Source organism: Pteropus vampyrus, unplaced genomic scaffold (assembly GCF_000151845.1).
Source record: "Pteropus vampyrus isolate Shadow unplaced genomic scaffold, Pvam_2.0 Scaffold232, whole genome shotgun sequence".
In the NCBI taxonomy this organism is placed as follows: Eukaryota; Metazoa; Chordata; class Mammalia; order Chiroptera; family Pteropodidae; genus Pteropus; species Pteropus vampyrus.
In genome coordinates, this window is record NW_011889013.1 from 745693 (window position 1) to 751548 (window position 5856).

Here is a 5856-nt window from a genome sequence, read left to right on the forward strand (position 1 = left end):
AGGTCATGGAATATAAGGTACATGGGGAGGCTGGAGTGGGAAAAGACATCGATTACTCTTTATGTTTTGTCTAGTGACTTTCTGCGTTATCAATATTTTGAGAAAATTAATCTGAAAAGCATGATAATATAAGATCAGTACTTTTCGGAGAGACAGGCTCCTAGTAGGTCAGGTCGAGTCGCATGAATTTTTTTCCATCTGGTTATTTTTTTGCTTCCGATGCTGCCCCTGGGTTGAGGCAGGGACACTGAACTAGGATTGGACGGACCAAGGAACCGTGGGCCCACGGACCTCTACTCTCCAGTCTTTTACATTTGGTAAATGACGGTAATTGACCACGGTCACATTTTCTGGCGAATCCATATGCAGCCTCAGACTTAATTCTTAATTCCCTGCTAATAAAGCAGCTTCTACCTGTGGAGTGCAGTTGGCGTGTAGGACGTAAGCCATGTACTGTGGCTGACTTAAACGCAACAGGAGAGAGAGAAGCAGTGAACAGCACAAAACGAGGTAATTACAAAATATGGCCCGTTGCCCGAGACTCAGGGGCCCCGACCCTCCCCTGCCCTGCACCTGTTCTTTGTGGTGGGCACATAATCTAGGAACACAGCTCGAACTTCTGGACTCTTTGAAGCCCAGGTCCAGGAAAACCCAAGACCTGCCGAGAACGGGCACTCCTTCTCCGAGCCACTGAAGGCCTGACTTCAAACACTAGACCAGCTATTCCCGCATCATTAAGCCCTGTCCCCACCCCTAGCCCCACCCAGGGGAGACTTGACCTCGCCTGCAGTGTGCCGATTCCCCTGGGCTACAGGGAATAATCATCCCAGTGAGACAGGAAAACAGGAGCGGGGGAGGGCATTTCACTAAAGCAGACCTTCTTGTAGCAAAGTTGTCACGTAATCCTCACTCACACTTAACGGGGCGTACCAGGTCCCGGGCACTGCTCCGAACGCATTGCATGGAACTCATTTGGATGCTCCCAACAATCGGATGTGAATGGATGTGTTACTGTTACAGAAGGGAAACCGAGGCACAGAGAGGTTACATAACTTGTCACAGGTTCGACAAAAGATAATTGCCAGTAGGAGCCTAGAACCCGGTCAGACCGGCCCCTGAGTGACGTGGTTGTCACATTACTGCTCGCTAGCCTTCGGTAAAGAATAACAGAAAGCCCCAACTATCATGATAGCCCATGTCAGAGGAAAGCTGCTTAGGAATGGAAGAGCTGTTCTTTTACACCTGGCCACATACCTGGGCCTGTGCTTGAGTTTTGAAAGGAGGACTTGGTATGAGGGTGGGGGAAGGAGGGCTAGATTAATAAAGTTCCAGCTATCTGCCGGGGACCATGTTAGGTGCCTTTACACGAAGTCTGTCACAGATTTCCTCCCGCCCCTTCTCTTCTCCTCTCATACATGGCCCCTGGGAGAAAACTTGGCTATTCCAAGAGCACACAGCTGGGCCATGGTGACATTCGCGTTCAAAGCGCGCTCAGTCTGCCTTTCCACTCTTGGAAGTTAAATGAGAATATCCTTCTCCAAAGGAGAAAAAGAAGTTTATTTGGTAATATGGAAGTCTGGTACCTTGCCCTTACAAGGACCCCGCTGTTGTCCAGTCCTGAAGACCTAGCATATTTCTCCCAGAGTCACTAGGACTTGAGGAAGGATGTGGGAGACTTGGGGGTAGGGGACCTCATGAAATCTTAGCTAGTTTTTGCAGAAACCAGTAATTGCTGTGATCCTGGACTGCTCTCTCCGGACCCTGAGCTAAGTCAAGGTGTAGTGAGAAGGCAATTAAATGTTCCCACTTGAGACAAGTTACATGTAAAGAAAGAGAAAGAAATAAAGTGTAGAAGCCCCAGCTCAAGATGATCTTTCATTGTGAGCTGCTTTCTGCCACTGAGAATGAGATCAGTGTTTCCTGCTTATTTTATTGGGACGTGAATAATGGCTTCCTATCTTTCTATCTTTGTCAGGGCTACAATCTATGGGTTTATTAAGAGGGGACAGAAGTGCTGTTTGCGGAAAAAGCCCATGTCCCTGACCCTGTCTTGACTTACCTTGGCTTTAACAATCTCTTTCCTCCAAGACGGGCTCTGGTTTCTGGTTGGCAAGATCTCAGTATCTTCTCCCTAATTATCAGGCCAACTGAGGGGCTGCCTGACGTCTGGCCTCTCATTCTCAGCACTGTTAAAAATTGGACTCGCAATCCTCTGACTTCCCCTGACTTTATTGATCCAAGCGCCTCAAAGCGTTAGTCCACAGGTAGTGGTATTTGTGAAAACAAAACCATACAGGTCTAGAAGGTTGCTTTATTTTTTGTCCACTTCCCCGTCCATCTGTCCGTCCATCCGTCCATCCGTCCGTCCATCCATCCACCCACCCACCCACATCCACATATCCACCCATCCAGTCATCCATCCATCCATCCATCCATCCATCCCAACACCCCTGGTCTACCCTAAACTAACTAGAGCAACAAAAAGTTCAGTACACAAAGGCCTGGGTTTGCAATGAGCTGAGCCCATTTGAGGAAGAGAAAGGAGACCATGCAGACGGAAAGTGGGGACCTAGAGGGAACCAGAGAGGGAGGCGGGGCCCGAAGGTCAGGAACATGGGCTTTTTTCCCCACTGGAAAATAATTTTTATTGAGTCCCCGCCAGCTGCGCAATCTGTACCTGACATTAAGCTCCTCCTTTGCAATTTGGTCTTTCTTCAGTGGTCCCATGATGCATTCTTCTTCTCCACAGTGTGGAAGTGGCCACGGCCAACCTGGGAGGCGGTGTCGGTGAACTGAAAGTCAGTCTTCTCGAGGGTCCGCCGTTTGGTCTGCACCAGCGAGGACTGGCGGAAGGTGAGCACTCGATTCTTGGTTCCTTCCAACGTGACAAAATCACTGGTCACTTCGCCGCAGTGCACAGCGCCACCCAGAGGGCTGACACTCTTGTCAGACAGGTCGTGACCGGTGCAGGCATCGTTCTTGATCAGTTTGCCACTCTCGATGAGGTGGCCTGGCCAGTTTCGTAGATCTTGTTGATCTCAGTGCGGTGATGGCAGCCTTTCTGCCCAGCCCAGGCACAGAGAAAGCCACTCGGGCAAGACGTCACGCCCCAATACAGGCAACCTTGCGAAGCCCTCGGTGGGTCTTGCGGGGCAGCTTCTTGGTGTGCCAGCGGCTGGTGACCCCTTCATAGCCTTTGCCCTTGGTCACCCCAATAACACTGGTCATCTCATTCTAATATGATACTTGGTTCCCAGGGACCCGCTGCTCCAGCCTCTCACGGGTCCAGTCCCATTTCTCAGCCACCACGCCTCCGCTCACCTGGATCACCGTGAGGTGGCCCTCATCTGGCACAGAGGAAGCAGGTGCGTCCAGGTGTGGGCGATGACGCCGATGACCTGGCAGCACTTCTTCATGCTGTCGAAGTCCTTCTCCAGCTGCTTCTCACCATCGTCATCCTGCCGCTTCTTGCAGTATTTGGCAAAGGCCTTCTTCTCAGATTTATGTAAGAACAGAAGCACCTTTTGCACACATCGCTGATATGCTCGGCAAAAATGGTCTTGAAGGTACGAAGGCCTTGAGGTTTCCACGTAGCCCACGTGCCCACAACCATCACAGGCGGCGTCTCCACAATGGTCACAGCCTCCACAGCTTCCTTCTTGTTCACCTGGGATCCTGGCCTGTCGACCTCCTGCAAGATGTGGTCATGCCAGCCTTGTAGCCTAGGAGCTGGACAGGCTTGGGGAAGCTCTTCAGCTTCCTGTGGTGCCAGCTGCTGTGTGAGACGCCCAGAGACCTGTGCCTGGAAGCAGAGGACCTCCCGTGAGACAGCACGCCACCGAACGCTGCCGGTAGAGTGGTAAGGATTACGGATTTTAATCTAATTATAATAGAATGTGATCAAAGGGTTCTAAGCAGAAGGCACTCTGAGCTGACTGTGTTACCAGAAGACCACTCTGACTTCTCTCAGAAAATAGATCGTGGGGACACGCATACAGAGAGGCCAGTAAGGAGGACATTGCAACAGACCAGGCAAGATGGTGGCTTGACTTGAACTAGAGGACAGCAATGGACTTTGCAATAAGTCATTGTATTTGGGATATAATTTGTAGGCAGAGCTAACAGGGCTTGCTGATGGGCAAAGGGTGCTGGGTGAGCAAAGAAAAAAGATGGACATCAGAGTTTTGGCTTGAGTAACTGGTGCCATTGTCTGAGAATGGGCCAGCTGGGGCTTGGGTAAGATTAGAGAATCTGAGGTCTTTCTAGCTTTAACTGCCCTTGACCCTCAATAGAAGCCCAAAGCAGGTATGATGCTGGCCACCATTTAGCCTAGACTTCATTTTAGTTCTGGGGTTGGTGAGCAGCTGCAGCGGTCACAGGAACAGAGCCTGAGAGTACACGAGGCCCTGCTGGGGGCTGAGAGGCGAGCACCTTGGCATCTGGGCCGAGCCTCGGCGCAGACTTGCTGAGCCAGCACGGGCAGGAGTAGCGTCTTAGAGCCACATCTCACACTGTGTCCTTCACCTGAGGGGCACACAGAGATTAATTAGATGTCAAGAGGCACCTTTAATGCCTCGGAAAACTCATCACCATTTTAATCACTTCCACTTATGCAGTGGTGTTAGGTTCACAGTGTTTTTTCACATATATTATACTCTTGCTTCTCACCATAATTTAGAGGAAGTAGGTTCAGTTGTTTCCGTTTTACAGATGAAGAAATTCTTACTGAAACTACATAACAGGCCTAAGAATAGTCAGAGGCTTACGAAGAAGTAGGGAGATCAAGGGAATGAGCGTAGAGATTAAGAGTTAAACATTTTTTTAAAAAAGTTGAGTGTAGGCAGTGAAAAAGGCTAATGTTTACTTTTAAAGTTTTTGGAGGGGCAAATATTAGCGAACATATTTGGGGCTAGATGGAGGGGGAAAAAGACCCAGTTTATCACGATACACTTGATGAACAGTTCGCGTTCCTTTGCATGTCCGTCTCCTCCATCTCTAAATGTCTTTTTTGTTCATTTTGAGACGCCTCTTCCTCCTTTGACACCTCACTCAGATATTGAAGCTGACAGGCTCTAGGGCCATTTCCTTACTTCAAAGTTTCTTTCTTTCAGAACTTTTCCTTCCCAGAAGAGGGATGGGTTTAGGAGGTCAGATTTTTACCACTTCAACCTCCATAGCTTTAGCACATTGAAGCTGAGATGGACACCTGATCTGGGGTGAATCACTCTCTCAGCTGGCTGGTGACAAACCTTTCTCTCTCCCAGGAGTTTAAACTAAGGGGACCCAGAGGCTGTGACCCATGAGTGACGAACTTTAGAAATGACTAGTCATGTTGGGGGTAGAGCCAGAGTCAGCATATAGTGAGTCAATTGATGTTATTATGGAGATCAGGAACTATGAGTAAGCAAATGAAGCCAGTACTTTTATCATTTATCCAAGAACATTCGATGAGTATCCAAATTCTGCGGACTGGCTCATTTACTATCTGCCCTAACCCGCTTCTAGCATGTCTCCCTGTTCTAGAGGGGCTAGGAACCTAAACACCTCGTTTTGGGACTCCCTTGCAGCCCAGATTCTGTCAAGCAGATGAAATAGGCTGCAGACTGGGGAAGAGGAGGTGAGCCACGCGAGGTGTCAGCCAGGAGCGGGGAGACAGAATCTTTTGGCACATGTGGTGATTGAGGTATTCAGTTCTCCAGGATCAGAGGCCTTGGTCACCTTTTGACATCTAGCATCATAAATGGCTTAGTCGTTCCTGTTAGAATAGCATCTCTGCTTGGAATTTCCGTAAGCGACTTTATGACCCATAATAACTTTCCTCCTGCTTTAACTAGATAAAGTGAATGCTGTTGCTTT

At 49.2% G+C, this 5856-nt stretch overlaps 1 pseudogene; it reads right to left on the reverse strand.

The window, feature by feature from the left end:
* Positions 1-384: 384 nt before the first annotated feature.
* The window catches only part of LOC105301249, an 18453-nt pseudogene continuing 12981 nt past the window's right edge, over positions 385-5856 (reverse strand).